This window comes from Anas platyrhynchos, chromosome 2, assembly GCF_047663525.1.
Source record: "Anas platyrhynchos isolate ZD024472 breed Pekin duck chromosome 2, IASCAAS_PekinDuck_T2T, whole genome shotgun sequence".
In the NCBI taxonomy this organism is placed as follows: Eukaryota; Metazoa; Chordata; class Aves; order Anseriformes; family Anatidae; genus Anas; species Anas platyrhynchos.
The window spans coordinates 130318699-130339638 of NC_092588.1; the positions used below are offsets into that span (position 1 = coordinate 130318699).

The following is a 20940-nucleotide window of genomic DNA, read 5'->3' on the forward strand; positions in this document are numbered from 1 at the left end:
TTCTTTTGTCTCCTTATAGAAGACAGAGGTGAAAGCTGTATGTAGAGTCAGCATGTAAAAGGTTAGATAATTATCCAAACAAATCTGAATTGCTACTGTAGAGAATGTACTGAATGTCTCATCTAGCATTTGTCAGCTGGCTCTTCAGTTCAAAGATAATGCACTTTCTTAGAGGTAGATTTGACTGTTTCCACCTCTATTCCCAGTAACTCCCAATTAAATTTCAGGCTGTACCAAGAAAATGGATGTAAAATGCAACAGCAGTCCTTCAATAGGTAGAAATAATATGCTTCCCTTTCTCCAAACATGGTGAATGAGGAAAAGTAAATGTTCCTGCTCCCACAAGTGTGTTGACTGTTCTCATAACACAGGACAAACAGAAGGCAGTATGACCTGTTACACAGTAGGGACAGGGCAAGCCAGACCATGCAAAGCAGAGAGGTTTGCTGTCTGGAAATGGCGGTATTTCAGTGTCTTATTCACCTCCTCACAGTACCTCCCCACTGTAGCACCATTATCTCCTTTCTCTTTTCAGGGACAAGAAGTTATCTGAAAGAATATTTGGGAACAATTAACAAATATGAACACTAACATTCTGCATGGACACAATCCCCTGCAGAGTAACAACTAGAAATTTCTTCATTGCTCACTTTTAAATGATCAAAAGCAATCACATCCAGTAATATGAGTTTGCCAGAATAAATAAGGAAACAAATACACACAAATCCTTGGTATGGGATTAAGGAAATGAAAAGCTGAAAGCATGTGTAATTCATTTTTCAGGTGAAAAAGTTATTTATGATGTCTATTATAATTATGATTGTGAAAACTTAAGGATTTTTTATACACTTTATATATTTTCATCTAAATAGAGTTGTTTCTTTGTGGGCTGTCTTATGTAAATGGTGAACAACAGTCCCTTCTTGTACCTTTTTTTTCTTTCAGCAACTGCTGAAGTCTTCATTTACACTGCACAAATTATCCTTAGCAGCAGGTAGGAAGCAATCAGCAAGGTGTAGCTGGCAATAGGTCTATTTTCATTACAAGATTGAGAGAGCCAGGGGACGTGACATTTGTCCAACATAGTCAGGGAAGACTCTGTTAGGAAAATTGACTCCAGAGAATTGTAGTCTTGCTGAGGAGACACTGAAAGGGGGAATAAGAATGGGGGAAAGAGGTGGGGAGGTGTTTTGTTGTTGTTTGTTTTGCTTTGCTTGATGTTTTTGTTGTTGAAGTTTTATGGTTTTGTGTGTGTGTTGTTTTTTTGTTTGTTTGTTTTGTTTTACTCATTAGTATAATGAAAAAAAATCAGAAATAATTTTAAAACATTTAATAATTTCCCACAGTGCCATGAAATATATTCTCCTGTTTTGAGTACGATGAGATTTCACAGCAACTCATCAGTGAAACTATCAGTAACAAATATGGAAGAAGAAAACATCATGACTTTTATGGGATAAAGGAAAATCCTGGCTAATGCAATTACCACAGTCTGGATAATTCTTTGAAGTAGTAGAATAAAGCAGTGGACAGACTCTTAACTACCTAACTTTAAATACTAAATTGAGATACAAAAATTCAGAAACTGAATGTCCCAGGGTATCTCTTGAAGTTGATTTCAACCCCATAAAGTTCTTAATTGTCTTTTGAAGGTAACTCTTGAACCTCAATGGTTGGAATATTCCCCATTAACTCTTATTATTACTCGTTTCAGTTTTTTCTTTGAGTAATCACTCCGGTGCCTCTCTTCAGTGAGCAGGAATGTTGTAATCTTTAAAGTAGTAACTGAATGTCCTACAAATATTTTCTTTTTCCTCCAGAACTGTGAAAACAAATAACTCTTTTAAGCAAATTAATGCCTAGCACGCTGCATTTTTCTTCCTCTTTAAATAGTCTATTTGGTTGATACTGGCCTTGCAACTAAACTTCCAACTTTAATATAAAGTTGGAATAAAACCGTCCTGTTAACTTTCAGAGTAATAAAACACATTTTAATTCTTGAGCAAAATTCCTAACATAGTCAACACTATAAATTCAGATTTGAATATAGACTACAGCCTCCAGCTAAAGGAATTAAACTGTAGAAACATCTTGACAAATTCTTATTTATTTATAACAAGAGGATCTTTAAGGTCCCTTCCAATCCAAAGAATTCTGAGATTCTGTGATTAGAATAATAATAAAAAGAGGAAGAATTCTCATAAGAATAATAATGTCTAATTACCTGAATAAAATCCCTAGAGTATAGGTGAATAGATGCCTTTTTTAGAGATCGGAAAATAAAACACCAGATTGCTTGCTTAATGAGTCTGTAGCAAAGTAGGATACTGATTTCTCATATTCTGAGTCCTATGTTAGCACTTGAATCATAGGAGTAGCATGCCACCAACATCAGTAAGTTACACATTTAATCGTAAATGGAAAGGAAAAGATTAATCCTTGACTCTTCACACACCATCCGCCTCTCTCAGAACCTACACAAGAGGACTTCTGCAAGAGAAATTCTCTCTTGTGACCTTTCTACAGGTTGTGGAATTCTAGGTGTCTCTAGTTACCTGACAGTTAACACAGATTTGTGAAGCAAAAGAAGCAAAAGTAGATAAACTAAGTTGTATTGAAGTTTTTTTTCTAAGCGTTTTTATTTTATTTTAAATTCCAAAAGCTATAAAATGTAACAGATGTCAGATAAATTAATAAAACATTATCATCAGTTTGTAAAAATTCAGATGTGGTACTTGTCCCTGATAGAAAGCATAGTGTGACTGCATATTCAATATAATATGAGACATGGAGAAAAACTGCAAAGGTGGGACAGGGGAAGGAAAAAATAGTAGAACTGACACCATACTTCACAGAAAATCTCCAAGCTGAGGCAACTACCCTGAAGTGTTGCTTGACTTGGTCCTGAAACATCGTTTCAGCCATGATTTAAGAAAAGAACATTCTCAGCTCAATTTTTTAAATATATATTATAGGACAATGCATTTCACAGGTGGCACTTGATTACCCATTTAAGCTCTCTCCAATGCCATCTAGATCCAACTGCAAGTTGTAGAAGTTCATGCCATGAAATATTGGACAACTAAAACTCAAAAAATGAAACAGCCCTCAGATGCACTGACTCCATGTTAATTCTGAACAACAAAGATAAGTCAAGTTATAGTTTCATCTTGTTTTAATTGATCCCTTTATCTATATACTTTCCTTTAATTATCTTTTATCACAATTAATCTTACTATCTAAGGTTTAACATAGTTTTCTTAGGAACAAGTAGGTATCACTCATCTTTGCAAAGATCAAAGAAAAATGGAGCATAATTACCATCCCTTGATCCTCAGTCTGCTTATATCTCCAGACTACAGTAACTCTCCATGATTTTATGGAGCTACTTCAGCAGTATGAATTATTACAGGATAAAGCTTCTTGCCACATTTATATGCCAAAAGATTCCTTCACATTTTTCCAGTGCATACAGTTAATATTTCAAAGGTTAAATTTACCAGTCCTAGACGGGTCCCAATCAAAAGCCTTGAAAATAAAGAAATTAAACATGAAATTAAGTTGTGGTAAGTTGTTGGGTTTTTTTGTTTGTTTGCTTGTTTAATCACTCCATCCATAAACAAAGATTATATGCAAGGACCTTCAACAGCTCCATTGACTGAGCTTTGTTTAAGAATCTCCAGCCCACCCTGAAAGCCTCATTAATACAGCATATGCATTATACTCTGTGCTCTCCTTGTTGCATGAAGTAAGGGAAAATAGTATATATAAAAAAAAAAAAAAAAGTATTATATAAGTGAAAACTTTTGATCTGAACACCGGCAGTCTGAGCTTTCCAGTAAATGTTTTTTTGTACCACTATATTAACTTCAGTGGGCTGTACCTGAAATTACATAAGCAATTCTACGAAATGAAACAGTGTCAGAAATTGTAACTACAGCTAAACCTGCTAACCTTCAGTCCTATTTAATTCTGAAGAAAAAAAGGGTTTAGTTCTGTACTCCATGTCAGCAGGCTTAGGTTAAAAGCTTCTTTATATTCTTGAGTAGGTGCAGTAAATTTAGTTCTTTGCTTTCATATTTGTTGTGATGTCCTTATCTACTGCACTACAATATACCCTTTGTTGTACCTGTTTAAATATCATCCATACATGAAAGGCAGAAAGGCAGTGAAATTATATCAGCATGTTTTTTCTGAAAGCAAGCAGTGTTGGTACAAAATGAAAGCAGCAAATAAATCCATCCTGCTCCTCTTCTGCTTTCTGAAACTTTTTTCTGAGAGTTACAAGAGAAATGCAATTAAAACAATTCACTAAGTGCTTTATTTGCCACCTGCCATTCATTGAATACCTGCTGGTAAAAGTGAGGTTTTTTACTTGCAGATTTGTCCTGATATTATGAAAGTTCGTGAGTGCTCTGGGAGCCACATGAGGATAAATATAGATTCAATCAAATCAACTCAAATTTAGCAACACTGAGGTAAAAAGTGAATTACTTTCAGGTTGTCCCAAGGATATTTTTGTTTAACAGAACCAAGATAGTCTATGAAGGCAGTTTTGTTAAAAATACAGAAAATCTTTACTACTTGATTCTTCCATTACATTGTTTACTATACAAATTGCAAGTTTTTACAATTTCCCAAGCTTTTTTTTTTTTTAATCCAAAACTTATCATACATTCAGACAAGCTTATAGAACGTTATCTTCATTAAACTTTTTGTCATTTTGGAGATTATTAGTTAGGAAAAAAAAATGGTTTATATATATTTGTGATGTAATTGGGCAAGACCTGTTTATATCCTTATACTAACAGATCTGCTAGACAATTTCAGCAAATATGACACAGAGATCCCAGAGAAAGTTTCAATTCATGGGCTGAAATAATCAGAGGCATCCATCCCTCCATCATTTGTAGTGTATATTCTCAAGACAGCTCTTTTGCCTTATATACTTAGTCTTGATGAACTGCTCTAACAGCATATGCTACTATAATTTTGAGAAAGGAAGAGAGAACCTTGTATTGCCTAGCATTGAAAATGTTAAAAAGCACATCCCTCACTAGGGGATTGTAAAGGAGAGTGAGGACAGGAAAAAAGAACAGAAATCATTTTACATTTTTTCCCTTGCTTATGGATCTCCTTGTGAATTATCAGAAGGTACAACAAGGTGATACATACCTTGGGCAAATCTAAGGAGCCTGGGAGTACAAGATTTGAACACTGAGTCCAATTAAAACTGTTAGTACAAGTAGCTAGTTAGTACATCAAAGATTTCTATTTAAATATATCTCTCTTCTTATTCTTTGCTTTATAATTTAATTATAGAGATTACAGAGGACAATTGAATGTCCTTATAATGTCAGGCTTTGTTTGTTTGTTTGTTTTTTAATTAGAGAGTCTTTTATAATTGTCTCACTGCTTATTAAAATCCATGTTATCTTTCTGATCAAAGATGTTGGAAAAACTGTTATGTGAAACATATCTGTATGCCATAAAACCAGACAATCAGATGGGGTAAAACAGAAATGTTCTGTAAACGCTGAAGTATGTGTAAAACTGACAGACACTACTCATCTGGCCTTAATTAGTAGATCATTGAATTGATTCAAATTCAAAAGTCAAATACATAGCATAAGTTACTTTAAGAACAATATAATTAAAGCTTCAAAGCTTAGTTAAAAGGCAATTCAACTGCAGTAGTCAATTTTCATTGTTTTTATGGCTGGCTTCTTGAAGATCTGTAAGAGAAGAGCTAAATGTACAGACAATATCTGTACCACAGTTAAGGCACGTGAAACAGAAGACTTGAGCGTACGTGTTTAAAAGCATAGGAACTATTCTTGGCATACATAGAACTCCATTCCCTTTTGAGGAAGTTAAATACAGGCATCTTGTGCAGACAGCAGCAATTCATGCCATACCGATGCAGTTTATTTTCAAGTTCACCTAAATACTTACAAAGTTTAATACCTCGAAGTCAGGCTGAAAATAGTGGCAACAGGTACTTGTCACCATTGACAAACGAGGATTGTTTGGAAAAAAAAAAGACAGAATTAGCTAAGTAAATTTCATAAACTAATTTATTTTATGTTAGTATTCCTATGAACCAATTTAACTCAGTTTATAATGTCGGCATTTACAATGTCAATAAAAATATAGCTTTGTACTATAATGGTGGGCAGAGTTTCATTTCAGTAAATCAAGGAGATGCCACATTTTCATTTCAGCAAGTCATTTCTAGTAAAAACAAGGTCATTATAAAGTCATTCTTTCAACAGACTGACGGGAGCTAAATCAAAAATGACCTTGTAAGGATTTTAACTAGCATGTGGTAAAGACATAGGTAGTGTCTAAAACGCAGTAATTTCAAGTGGAGCTGAAAAATAGTACTTTATCTAGTTATATATCCACAACTGCCTCAGTTTCTTGTTCTCTAGTATGGGGTGTTAAACGAAACCTAAGCTAAAGACACAGAATTATTGTTAACTCTTCCAGTAAAACATTACTTTTACATGGACTATGTATATCAATATAAAAAGAAATGCAATACAAATATTTCATGCTACAAGTTTCTCTTAAACTTTGGGGAAAAATGTTAAAGCTCTTTTTTTTTTTCTCTAATGAAATGAGCTCTTTACATATAAATTATATTGTAATAACAGAGCTCCCTGGTGGAAAAGAGTTCCTTCTCCTGCTGGCAAAAATTAAAATAATCACAGATGGCTAATGATCAAAAATACTGACTGACAGCTCTGAAGTACAAGACATAGATAATATTCTCAGAGCTACAATTTATTTATACTCAGAACTGGCTTTAGGCACCCACAATATCAATGTTCATGATGTCCTATAATAAAAGAGATCTTAGAACCACCATTGCAGTATGTGGTGACAGGATTTGTCCTTAAGACTAAACATAATAATTTCACCAATATACATATGTTCCAGTATACCAATTATTTGAAATAATCTTTTATAATTAGCTAAAATTGTTCAAACTTTAAAAACATATAGACTCTATAATTTTTATTTGCATTATACTAATAATGTTTTGTGTGGTGTTTTTTTTTTCATTTGAGCTCTTTGAAATATTGTATTCTACTTCAGAGCTGATACACTGCAGAAGTCACTCAGTGCAAAGAAAAGGTCTGAAACATTAGTTTCCTGTATTTGATTGATGGTGTCCTATCTTTTTGATAGTGTTCAAAAACCTATGAGGAGTAGTTGGGTCTCATTCCTACTTATGTTAGTTGAAATGTGTAATTGATTCCACCAGGAGCTAGATGAATTTATAGGCAATTCTGGTTGTCTCAGATGTGTCTTATTTATTATCTTATAGTACCACCAAAAAGTGTGCTAAACACTTTGTAAAGCAGAAGCCTATCTCCAATTTCAAACACTGGCAGGGTTGTAGGCTTTATAGTCTTTACTTTTCAGTATGCATCCAGCTTCCATCACCATATGTTTTCTAAAAGAATGTCTGCCTTTTTGAAGTTTAATTTCTAGCACTTCTAAGATGGAGAAAAAGCTGGAGAGAGATTCCTGACCTATTAAAAAGTTTTAGTAATAAGAATGCAATTTTTAAATACCCTCAAAATATTACCTTTGGGAATTAGGAATATTCCCTGTGAAAATACTATATGGGCGTAGGTCTGTAGAAATATTTCTTCTTCCATTTCATTTTCAGCTGCATATGAGAGGGTGGCTGAAAAAGGGACAAAGTTTCTTTGAGCTTCAATACTGGCAGGGGTGAGAGAAAGAGATCCTTCTTATGGAGAAACTACGTATTATTGGACACCAGAGAATTCATGAGGAAGAAAACTTCAGTGTTCCAAACTGCAGGAAAACTGATAGAACATGCAGTTGCTTAGATGTTGCAGTTCATAGCCATAAGCACCACAAATCAGGCATCATCAATCACAGAGCTCTGAGAACTAATTACTTAAAAGTTTTGATTTTAAACTAAGCATGAATTTTGATGTCCAACTAATGGTTTTTGTGCTGAGAATCAGTAGCTGGCACAGTGCATAATCTCAGACTAATATTGGTTCACTTTCTTTTTATTCAAATGTCTGACTGGACCTCTGCTATATGAGATGGAAACTCTGGATATAAGAAGAATAATTTATTAAGACAGCTGCTGTTATGCCAGGATAATGTAAATTTTACAATAACAGGAATGGAGCTGGAGTGGTGAATAATGTAGAAACTTTTCCCCATGCAAACAGTGCTATTGTAGATAAACTGAGCTTCATTTTAAATAGGAATATTTTCAGCAAATAACTTATTTTCTCTAAACACAAGTGTACTTTATAAGTTACAGACAGTCTATGACTTACAAGCATTCCAGCAGTCATAAGGTCTTTGTCTGCTAGTTAGTTTGATAATGACTATTAAGGGCAAAAGCTACTATTAAGGGCAAAAGCTGGCATACTATGTTACATTATATAACACAGTCAATCATCCAAAACCAAAACAGAACAAAAGGTGTTTTTTGTTGTTTTGTTTGTTTGTTTGTTTGTTTTGTTTTTTAATAAAAGACGCATTAGAAGCTTCACAAAAGAGCTCTTTTAAAGAGAATGTATTCATTCTACCCTTTCTGAAATTCAGTTACAGCCAAGTGAATTGTCACAAGTAAACTATTTCACTGAACTGAACAATAATAAACCAAAATGAGTAAAAGTACTAAAAGCATGCCTGAGGCAACAGAAACTTTGGTGTTAATTTCCATTTCTTTCAAGTGTATTTGATGAATGATGTGACAAAAGAATCCTAATTAAAGTCGAAATCCTGCATACTAAATAAATTAGAAGTGCCACTACATTCATCTTCTACAATGATAATACTGCCACTTCTGCTTCTTCTCTGTGCCCCTTTGCTTACATCTGTAGCACTAACTCCACAAAGGACACTGCAAGCACAGATAGGGGAATAGATATTGTTCCCCCAAATAGAGATATAACAGGACAAATTGCTCTGTTTCTCTTCACTACCTTCAATTTACACAAAGAAAAGCTATCAGGAGCATTCAGTGTGTTTTTAGGTATTTATTTTTCCTCTCACATGACTTAAAACTTGACAAGCAGCACCAAGAGCACTCTGCTCTTCAGCACCACTAGACAAGCTGCTGTGTTTATGGCCATTAATTTTTTATTTCTTTTAGTACTGGAGAATCATTAAGTACATATATACTTGGGGGTAATATATAATCCTAATGGGCTGGAAGGCAACACTGAAGGGATGAAATTCTATGGCTTGTGTCACACAAGCCAGGCAAGACAATCATAAATGACCTTAAAATCTATGAATCTTTCAAGTAGCTGCCCCATTCAATAAGCAGACTGGAACATGAATTATGACTCCCAAGAGACATCCTTTCCCTGCTCCCCTTTTGTTCCAGGGAGTACTCTGAAATACTTTAGAAGTTTATATCCCTGGTGTGCCCAAGCAGTAGGCTCATCTTTTTCCATTTTCTTTCCACTACTATTTCCACCACAAATACACTCAAAATCTGCCAAGGCAAACAAACGTGGTGCCTCAGTGTCTCTAGCTCCCATTTGTACTAAGGCTTCTGACAAGATCAGTCCTAAAACCAGGCTGTAGTCAACAGGAACTCAGAGGTGCCCACAGAGTCTAATACGACAACTTTGACATAGAATAATAATGGGGGCCTATTAGAAAAACTGTAAAAACATTAAAAACACATAATATTTCTACAAATTATTCTCTCAGACCACATCATGTATGATTTCTGATTTACAGTTCATGTCTATATATGTATATATACAGAATATTCATGACTTCTCTGAAGTGATAGAATATCCCATTCCTACAACAGCATGGAACACACACACAGGATGTTCTCTTTTACCTCATCACAGTGGTACATCACTTACTGGCTCTTTCTAAACAATATGGTTTCTTTGTATTTTCTAAATGACAGAAGAGCCAGAACCTCTCCCTCCTTTTCATATGACGTTTTAAAGAAATCTTCAAATTTCCTTTTTCAGAGGAAAAGACAGAGAGAATTATGTTAACGAAAAAGACACTTTTTGCTTATATCTGATACAGTTTAAGACCCGTTTTTACTTCCAATCTAGCTAGCAAAATTGTAATGAGCACATTTTTTTAAAGTACAGCAAATAAAAATACATCTTCTGTACAGTACATAATTTCCACAATTTTTGTCAGCAGATGAATTTTGTAGCCCTAATTTTATCCTATGAATTTTGAATAAGTATTTTAGAAAGACTATTTCTTGATCCTAACTATAATAGTGATCATTTCATTGATCATGGTGTGTTGTTGGACTAATGATCTTATATAGGTAGGTACACATAGATTTAATACATAAGTAATGGAGACATGCTGAGAAACATATTGTGTTGATATAAAGCTATGAATTCAAGCGCCCATCTTACACATGCAAAATTGAATATTTGTAGCACCAGCTCTTGAATATGATCTTTATTTTCTAATACTCATAGCGAGATATTATATTGCAATTTCACTAAAGAAAAATAAAATTTTCACCACGTCTTTAATGTGTTCTTTCTTAGGGCTAGAGCAGGTTGCATCTGTTCTTTATCACTTTGACTTCATTATAACTGACCTTGATACTTTCTGTCACTGTCTGCTGTGATCCCTGGGGATTAAGTGCCCAAAGGTTATTGATTTCTATACATGTATATGAGTTGTCATCTCTGTATACTTAATAATTGATTGTCAAAGTATTTTTGCACAATGCACTTTGTTGGCAGAACAAGTGGCCTTTCTCAACTCTATATTCAGGTCCTTTTCTTTGGGGTGTGTGACTGCCAACTAACGTGATAAAGTGTAAATACACAAGCTTCTCAGTAATGACCCAGTTGGCGGTATTCAGAACCCTTGGCTAAAAAGTGAGAGACTTTTCCAGGCTCTTCCAAGTTGTTGTTGTTGTTGTTGTTTTGTTTTGTTTTGTTCTGTTTTGTTTTCTGCTTTGTTTTTTTTTTTTTCCTTTTTGCCCAGGACCAATGAAAAACATAGCATGAGGCATGGCCATTAGAAGAAATCTGTATTTGGCTGTGATTTTCAAAGAAAATTATCTTCTTGCAGATCTAGAGAAGAAAATGGTATTCCTGTCAGTATTTTCAAAATTAGTAAATAATCTAAAATAAGTTGTAAAACTCCTATTGGGCCAAAATCCCAATTTTTAAGATGCTACCCACCCAAAAACTCTGATCTGAGATTTATGTTCATGGTATATGGTTTATGTTCATGGTATGAAGTTTTTGTTTGTTTGTTTTGTTGTTTTTTTACTCCTATAATCTTTAAAACTTTCTTTAATCTTAAGGGTTTAGGAAGTGTTTTTCCAAGCTGGTAGTTTTGCCAGGGACTCAGCTAGAGTTGTGGTGTTCTTTTTTTTTCTTTAAATAAAGTTTTGTATTTTTTCTTATATTAATCAAATTCTAGTTTGTTTGTTTGTTTGTTTTTCATTTTCATTTTAAATTAATTGATGGAGATGAAATGATGGAAAATACTTTTTTTTTTTTCTAGGGATTTTTTTTTTCCTGGGGAAATGGGGAAAAACAAAATAAATTACATTCAACTAGTGGCCTTGCAAGTTGATCAAGTTTAGAAACTGAGGTTAAATGAATGACATAGTTTCTTAAACTTCTTGCATGCATCAGAAATGTAACAATAGTTCACTTAAGACAGGCTTTTTGTTGGGTGGTTTAAACTTTGAGACATAGAAGAGCATCTTTTTGTTACTCGACAATATTTCATGGAGCTACAGTGTACTAATCATAAAATGAATATAATATAATATAATATAATATAATATAATATAATATAATATAATATAATATAATATAATATACTGGACATAGTAAACTGTTCTTGTTGTGTAATGTTTCCTTATTCCTCTACAGATTTATAACATCTTTTAACGCAACAAGGGAAAATTTTGCTCTTTTATCAACTACTCCAACAAAACAGTCCATTTAAATAATGTGTCTGGAACTGTAGTCTATGGAGATAATCAGTAGCTTATTAACCTTAATCATAACAACACATTATCACTATCTGGTTTCATGTTGACTAATTTGCAGAACAATGGGGAAGAGCACACTCAACACATAAGACTGTTCCTAGTTCTTGGCACTGCATAAATACAGTGACCCTCACTTGAAATGTCAGAGACTTAAGAAAAAGCTGTATCATATGATGAAGGAAGACAGTCAGGAAAAGAGAATCATGTAATCAGAGAGTTAGTTAAAAAATAAACACTTGCTAAACCTCTGGACAAAGTGAGATCATCATCAAACAGATACCTAGAGCACAGAATAAAGGTCAGTTACCTTTTATCATGTTTGTGTAGCTTCAGTTAAACTAACAAGCAGCAGCATGTGCTTAAGGTCATAGTTAAACACTTTTGCCTTGATAAATGAGCTGTGTATTCAGTGCTTTCCTTTCAACAGCATGGCCATATTGGAACTCTGATCTACAAGAAAAAGGCAGACATCAGAAAAGGAAGCAATTTACTTGGGGACAGAAATGAAGTTACATCTTCACTCATTCATTTCAGATGGTAGCAGGAAATAATATGTCAAATAATACAATAACAATAAATTAAAACAACAAAAATGTAGCGGATAAGCCTCAAAAATAAAACAGTTCACTCTAATTTGGGAGAGTGAAAGTGAAGAATATATTGAAATCTTTTTAGTTCCATGAAAAGAAGCTGGAAAAATACCAGTTTTGGAAAAGATTTTTTAAATTCCTGAACATATTAGAAGACTGAAGCTGGCCAGCCTAGAAGTGAACTAAGATAGCTGGCAGAAAAAACATGTTTTCACTGAAACTTCCATTAAATTAATTCTGCCATAAAACATTTCCTTGCTTTCTAAATGGTATTTTCCCATATTTTTTCCATCACTAAGCTCTGCTCCACTGATCTTAATAAAAGGGTCAGTTTCAAAATGCATACTGACAATGCCTTTTTATTTCAATATCTGTCTCGGTTGAAATACTGATTCTAATTTCAGAATCTGCATTTTTTTTTTTTTTCACAAAGAAACAATTCATTCTGCTATTTTAATTCAGAACAAAATATTGAGAATTTTCTGGTTTTATTTTTAGATGGGACAAAATCACTGAAAATGAATTGTCTTCAATTATTTGTACGTTACAGGTACATTAGGTACATAACAGAACATCTATTGTGGAAATCCTATCTTTTGATCCTAATGAACTTATTATGTTTAATGCACTAGACACTTTGCCAAGTTACAACTGCTTCATTCATATGATTCCTATGAACAAACCTCCAACTCTGTTAGGAAGAAGTAAGACTAGAAGTAAGCCTTATGAGAGATTTATATTCTATCCCAAAAGGAGTAAAGGTGGATAAATAAACTGAAACTTCTAATATAATATACCACAATATATAACAGTTTTATTGAAATCATTAAAAAAAAAAAAAAAAAAGGAAATTTTAGGACAAATAAAATAATTCATTTATTTGATAATGTAGGATTATAAAATTTTCAGTGGGGAAAAAAATGTATTCTAGAAAAACTGCAATATATATCTGAATAACATTCCAACAGAAAAGAAGCAAGAAGTTCTACTTTCTACAAATATTATGAAAAAAACTTTGCTGAAACTGTTTATAGAGTATAATTCGGGTGTCAACAAATCAAAATTTATAATTAGAGACAGTTCTGCTGCAATAAACTGAAGAAATTCTAACTACTCTGCCTTCTCCCTTTTCACTGAATTATGCTATATATCTCTGTGTGTATACTGCATATGTGTATGTCTTTATGTGTATGCTACACCTTCATAGTTATTGAGTCACAGGACAGAAACTGTTTGCTTATCTGATTTGCACGTCATAGAAAAATGTGCAAACTTCAATTGACCAGAGTGTTTCCTCCTGCTACAGGGAAAACTATTTTATGATACCTGGTTGTAGTTATTTCTGTGATGCAGAGAATAGTAACAATATGCTTATGCTATGATACGAGTTCAAAAACTATTTGCTATAAATTGCAGTAGAAAGGAGAATACTTTTAACACAGTGATAGTGCTGCTGCTGCCATTAGGATCTAAAAGCAAGGATTCTTAGACCTTGTTTGTATTACATAAACTGGTAAAGTTGAAATATATATATATATATATAAAAGCTTTGAGGATCTGCTTTGAGGATCTCTTCTTCAGGTGTCAAAAGAAGCAACAAAGTGTGATATGCTAAAAAAAAAAATACTTTTTTTTTTTTAATGGAAGAAGCACTTGTGTTTCTTTCATAACACAGGTTTTGTTCTTTTTTGTCTTTAGTCTTCTTGGTCTTGAACTAGAATAATAGAATGTAGGAAAAATTCTGAAAATACTAAATCAGTTCAAAACTGCAGTACATATTCTGATATTAAAAGAGCTGAAAGCATTATAGAAACATTTAACCAAAAATTTACGTGACACATCATAACGACTTTGTAATGGAAGTTTTAAAGTAGGAAGAAGTGAAATAGAAGAGAGGTGAATATCATATAGAAAACTAGGAAGAGTAACTAAGACTGATGGAAAAGGAGAAATACCAGGATGCTGGGTAACTAATGCTAAAGCTAAAATGAAGTCTCAGCCAACTGTTTTTGACCAAGAATAAAACAGTATGGTTTGGGAGAAATAATAGTGAGACCTCATTATTTCATTGACACAGATTTACAGTTCCCGAAATGAAATTATTGCAATTTTGTCACAAAACTAGTAGAAATACAAGGACTTTACAAAACAAAGCTTCTCCATATTTTTCTGCTAGTACCGAGCCTCTCTGACTCAAAAAGTAACTGTGTTTTTCTCCTGTGTGTCATTGGCCTATCAGTTCTAGGTCACAGTTGTGATATCACAGTAAACTATCCGGTAAAGTTCTGAGGTGATTCGGGTTCTAAATCTGCTACGGACTAGACAGAAAACAAGCAAACAAAAAAACAAACAAACAAACAAAAAACAATAATTCTCATGGGCCATTTATTAGGATTGATGCAGAAATGTCTCAAATGTACTATACATGAAAAGAGAATGATCCCACAAGAAATTGTAGCTCATCCAAGATAATCTTGAAGATTCAGGGCTTTTGAAGCAAATATCTGTCTACATTTATGTATTTATTTCTTAAAATTATTTAGTGATACTTCTCATAAATAAGCAGAGGTTCACATTATCTAAAACTGTATCTTCATTTCACAGCAGTGATGATTTCCAGCACATTTTAAAAGACTGTAGAATTTGAATTCTACTGAAACTAAGAGTGCTGTGAACAGATTCTACAGTTAATGTATGTATCTTGGTCTGATCTGAAATAGTGTGGAAAATGTATATGGTCATGCATTATAAAATGTATATGATTATAAAATGTATATGATTACTCTAGGCAAATTTTGCCCATAAACTTAAGTGTCTTAAGTGCCCATAAACTTAAGACTATTTGAGCCTTCATCTACATGGCAAGCAGTAAGTATAAAAAACAGAATTAGCTTTCTGGTTGTTATTTGGTATCTTACCGTAACAAACTATGAAAACATTTTGGTATGAAAACAAAAGCTAATCTCATCTCTTATCCTATTGCCTGCCTCTTGGTCCTTTACAATGCATTTTGCTTATGCAGTCGAACAATGTCTGTTTATGATAAAATTGCAACATGTCTTCACTTAATAAAGAAATTATGTTTTTATTCAGTGTTTATGCTGATATCTTAAGTATCATGCACACTGCTATGTAGTGACAAGACCAAATACACTTTGGCTTAGTTTCAACATAAAAATTAGAAGGTGTTGATTTTATTACCACTCTGGCAATATATTTGAAAGCATGTTAATGAGTATTAATGTCTTATGTTTAGCCAAAAGAATTTCTGAAGTCAGAGTGCTATTTTATCTGCTTTAAAACATTAGCAGTAAGGAGCTGAATACAGACGTATTTTGATAAGTATATTATATCTTATCAGCCAATAGTTGGATACAATTGAAAAATCTACCTACTGTATACAAAAATCTTATGCTGCATTTTGATAAAATAGTAAAGCTGATGAGAAAAATATCTGTATTCCACTGGAATTTATTACGAATATCCAGACAAGAGCAAAAGGAATTAGACTATTTAGCTGTAGAAATTTTTAGCTGTCAAGATAAACATTTTTGAGAATTTATTTGGATTATTTTAAGAAATACCAAGTAGTCTGAACAATTAATTGGATGGAAATCAGTATGAAACTTTTTATGTTTCCTTTAACAGAATGCTTCACATTTTTTCCTTAACGTTTTTTTTTCAGTCCTTTATGAGACTGAATTCAACAAGGAATTAGATGAGAATTGAAGCTTCTGCTTCAGAAAACAGACTAGCAGCTAGACAACAGAAAACAGATGCCAATTATTTGCCAGTGTCTGCTATAGAACAAAACATTTTATGACATTTACTTTGCCTTAGCAAAACTGCCGTTGATGTCAGAGAAGCACCAGTCAGCAGGTTTTTAAAGCAGTCTCTATATAGTCCAGGATCTTAAATCATTTCTTACACTTTTCTAAAGATGAAAAGAAGAAAAATACATAGTACTTTATATAGAGTATATATATTAGCACAATCTGGAGTATTGCTGTCTTACACTGTGAGACCAGACTTGCTTAATAGACTAAGTGAAAACAGAATTTGTGCTACGTAGATTTAGAAACCACAAGATAGGATTTCTTTTGTCACACATTGAACAGGGAATAATTCAAGCTGTGCAATAGAGAATAAAGCCAATCTTTTTGCACTATAATAGCTATCTTTATTTGGCCTGAGTATATATTTGTAAGGTGGGCTAGTCTTCTGCTTGAGTCATCCAAGGAACACAGGAGTTGGTGGCACTACTTACAGGTTAACTTAACACAGTATTTATTGATAATAAATCTTAAGTCAGATCAACAGTAAACAATTATCTTAATCTAGCCCAATATTTAAAACTTTTAATGTTATTTAAGGGTTAATTCTGTAATAATGTTTTTATCTACCAAATACTCTAGATGGTTACACTGGCATAGTGTCTGTTTCATCAGCACAAACCATATAGACAAAATGTTTTCTGAAGATAGAAATTATACTGATGTTAACAAACTATACCTGTACTGTTCTACCAGCCAAACCTGTATAGCTACCGACTAGGTCTTAGATTAAGCACAAAGGATAGACACCCAAAACACCTTCAAGAGCACTACTGGCCATGGAAGGCAACGTGGTTTAACAATTTTTTGCACAGGTCTGTATATACTAAGGGCACTATTACATGCAGATGTGTGAGAATTAGTTCAATATATATATATTTGTTTATATCCAATTTTTCAAAGGATTGTATTGCTGCAATTTCTTATGGGGTACATCTGCTAACTGTGGCGTGGCAAAACTGTAATATCATGTACTCCATTAGCTGAAGGACTCATTGTAATTGTGAAATCGCTGGGGGTTTAGGCATTGTTCAATAAGGGCAAGCATCACACATGACCTACCAAACACTGTATGTCACACCAGGCCTCTCATACCTTATTTCTCATAGATCTTTTGAGTCTTTTCTAATCAAACTGCCTTTATCTTCCATTCAACAGTCTCATTATTGTGGGCCTACCACCACTTTGTCAGGGACTATCACTCAGGTGAGCAGCTTCAGCTCATTTTCCTCTTTCCACTCTTCTTTCTATAATACTAAAGGTTTCAAAGTATTGTGAGATTTCCATTATATTGTGCTTTAACCACCTCTAGCAGAATACCTGGTGACAAAAATAAATCACCAAGTCATATTCAAAATACTATCAGCATAAAAGTCTGGTGCTCAGTATTGTTTTTGGGACTGTGTTTCAGAGAATTCAAGTGGAGATAAGTCCCTGTGAGATTTTAGCATAGTTTTCTTAGGGCCCATCTGCAAAATAAAATGAATTGTGACACAGAGGACAATCTAGCTCTGACCAAAGCTGCTACACAATGACATCACTGCAGCAAAGTGCTCAAAATCTGTTGTTATTTCACAAATAATTAACTACTATTTTTATTTATGTGGTGAGTGAAAACTCCAATATAAAAAGACATTTTTATTACTATTTTCCAGAAATAGAAATTATTATCTCAATCATTTTAAATTTTTGGAAAAGAAAGTAAAAAGTCAACATGATGAACTACCACTTTACTAAGAACAGAACCTTTTTTTGTGTGAAAAAAATAAATAGTCCACTTGCTTTTCTACTAGTCAAGAATTCTGATTATAAGGAATCACTCTTCCAATTATTACATTTCTCACAGGCTTAAAGAGGGGGTTGAGCAGTTAAAAAAAAAAAAAAAAAGAAGACTGAACTCGTCCTCTCTGGATGATGAGCCAGCATGTTGAGGAAGAGAGGCTGAAAGGTTGAAGAAGATTTAATGAAGTCACAGGGAAGGTGCTGTACTTCTGTGGCCCAATAGTGCAGTTTTTACTCGTGAATAGTTCCACTGATTTCAGGTGAATAGTCCTGCAGTATTAAGCCACTGATGATTAATAAATGTTTGAAAACAAGGCTAAAGACCCGATCTTATTTTAAGTCTCAAAGGCGGGTAGTTTATATCTAACCTAATAGATCAGAACCTTGACTTGCTCATTAGCTCAGAACCTCTGCCCTCCTTATTAGGCCCAATTCTCTCAGATGAACTGTCAGATGGAAGCTGCTGCAATTGTACACAGGACAAATTCCATGTCATTAATGGATCAGGTGTTTAATGATTTTGGATGCGTCAAGTTTACCCATCTTCTTAAAAGGTCTCTTCTCAAATATAATAGTGGCTGTGGCACCAAGGATCATTTACAGAAAAGGTTGGCACTTCCCAACCCATCAAACCATCAGCTTTATGTGCTTACATGGAGAATTTGTCAGGGAGTTGTTTCTTAAACAGTGGTTAGGACTGTAATTACTAATACTCATGAGCCAGTAATTCAGCTTTACTGACATCAGAAAAAGCTTTAACTATGGTCCACAAACAATCTAGAATTCATGTAATTAACTACAAAATGTAGCTTTCACACAAGAAAGGTTGCATTTAATTTAAAACTTTTATTTCTTCAAGTAAAAGTTGATAAGCCAGAAATGTTTTAACTCATGAAAGATTTTTTTTCTATAAAAATGTGAGTAGATGCAAAACAAACCTTTATAATGGAAAAAAAAAGTTCTTGACTGAAGTCACATAAGTTAACACTGGACTTTCACTTATTTTATTATCTGATTTTATCACAATTACCTTATTTACTCTGGTAAAATAAGATCCTGTTGAGTTGCATGGCAATTTCCCATAAGGCAAAAAAAAAGAGAAAAGAAAAATTCCTGTACTGGACTGTGAAGGGTTTATTTTGAAAATCTTTTGCATAAAGATGCAGATAAGCAGAATAAGAGAGTTTCTAAGTAAAATTAGGGCAACCATATTCTAAACACTAAACCTTACTCAAAGAGGAAGATAGTTTTCATGACTTGCTGTTGTTACAGTTACAAATCTCTGCTTTTCTTCAAGTTTTTTGGTTAGTATAACCAATATATACTATCTTTGTTGCCTACAAGCTGCATTGGTGACCTATTAAAAAGCTGGGCAAATCAAACCCAAACGGATAAGTTTGGGTCTCTAATGGGGACTTTCTGTTCTTTATTAATTGGATAAAGTACAGTAAATTCAGGATAACAATAAATAGATGCTCTCCATGCAAGGACTTGCGGGTTAGAACTAGATGGTCTTTGAGGTCCCTTTCAACCCAAGCTATTCTATGATTTCTACATTCACCTGCCAACAACTCACCAGTTGGTCCAATAGAATACTTTACTGATCTTCTAATTATGGGAGGCTCCACAGAAGCTGAATGCCATTTTAGACGGTCTAGGAGTTTTGATGTTTTCCAATGATGATGGCAGATACAATACAAAGATTTGGTAGAAGAGATAGAGAGAATGTCAGCGACATTTAAGTATCTTAAATCTCTACCCCTGTAATAAGTCAGGTGACAGAGTGGGTGGGAATCTTGGTGTGCTGGTTGACATTGTCATGCACTAAGTTATATCAAGGACAGCTCTTCTCAGCTCTCATAATGAAATAATTTTGGTGCTAGGCCAGCCATTACTTTTGCCCATAAAGTATCTGTTAGCTTAACCAATTTAGTGTGAGTATACAGCAGGACTCACCATGCAGGACTGAATAGTCTACTTTCTGAGAAACAACACTAGAAAAACATTTTGTCCTTTTTTAATTTCAAAAATGTTTAATAAGGATATTTAGATTGAGTCTTTTATTTTCCAGTGGAGTCTATGTATAAAGAACTCTTCCAAACATTTTTTATATGAAATAGTTGATGTGGGACAGTATACTGTATCACCACCCTTCCTCTTCTGAAATGCTACCTTCCTCGATTAACCCAGCCTGTGTTTGGCAAGGTCTAGGCACTGCAGGATCATTGAGAGACAGCACCTCAGCTGAACTGACAATGAAGCAGGATCTGGCAGTTTCCATCTGTTTAATTCTCAAAGGTAAAACACTGCATTAAGGAAGCTCCCACCAATTTTTGAATTCCTTTTTGCAAAGCCTAGACCCTTGTTCACCTGATATTCTGAACTCACTGACATCAGGAGTTGTTCCTGCCCTCCCCCCCCCCAACCAAGAGCTTGCCTCTGTGAAAGTATTTTTTTCTGTGAAAGTAGTAGTTTCCAGCTCTCCTCAGTCTATTCCTGTAATGGTTTTGTCTGGGATAGAGTTAATTTTCTTCATAGAGGCTCACACAATGCTGTGTTTCTGATTTTTGATGTAAAAAGTGATTATAACACATCACTGTTCTTAGTTCTGTTCTTAGTTGTTGCCGAGCAGTGCTTACACAGAGCCAAGCACTTTTCTGCTTCTTGTGCTGCCCTGCCAGGGAGAAGGCTAGGGGTGCACAAG

General features: G+C 33.9%; 1 long non-coding RNA gene across 4 annotated transcripts in view; it reads right to left on the reverse strand.

Annotated features, from left to right (window-relative positions):
* Positions 1 to 2587: 2587 nt before the first annotated feature.
* LOC106015582 (uncharacterized) overlaps positions 2588 to 20940 on the reverse strand; it is a 320191-nt gene continuing 301838 nt past the window's right edge. For all 4 annotated transcript variants that reach the window (XR_011807004.1, XR_011807003.1, XR_005263736.2 and 1 more), the window contains 2 exons: positions 12339 to 12481; positions 2588 to 11093 (listed from right to left, as the gene is read on the reverse strand). This is a non-coding gene — a long non-coding RNA (uncharacterized lncRNA). The remainder of the gene's footprint in view (positions 11094 to 12338; positions 12482 to 20940) is intronic.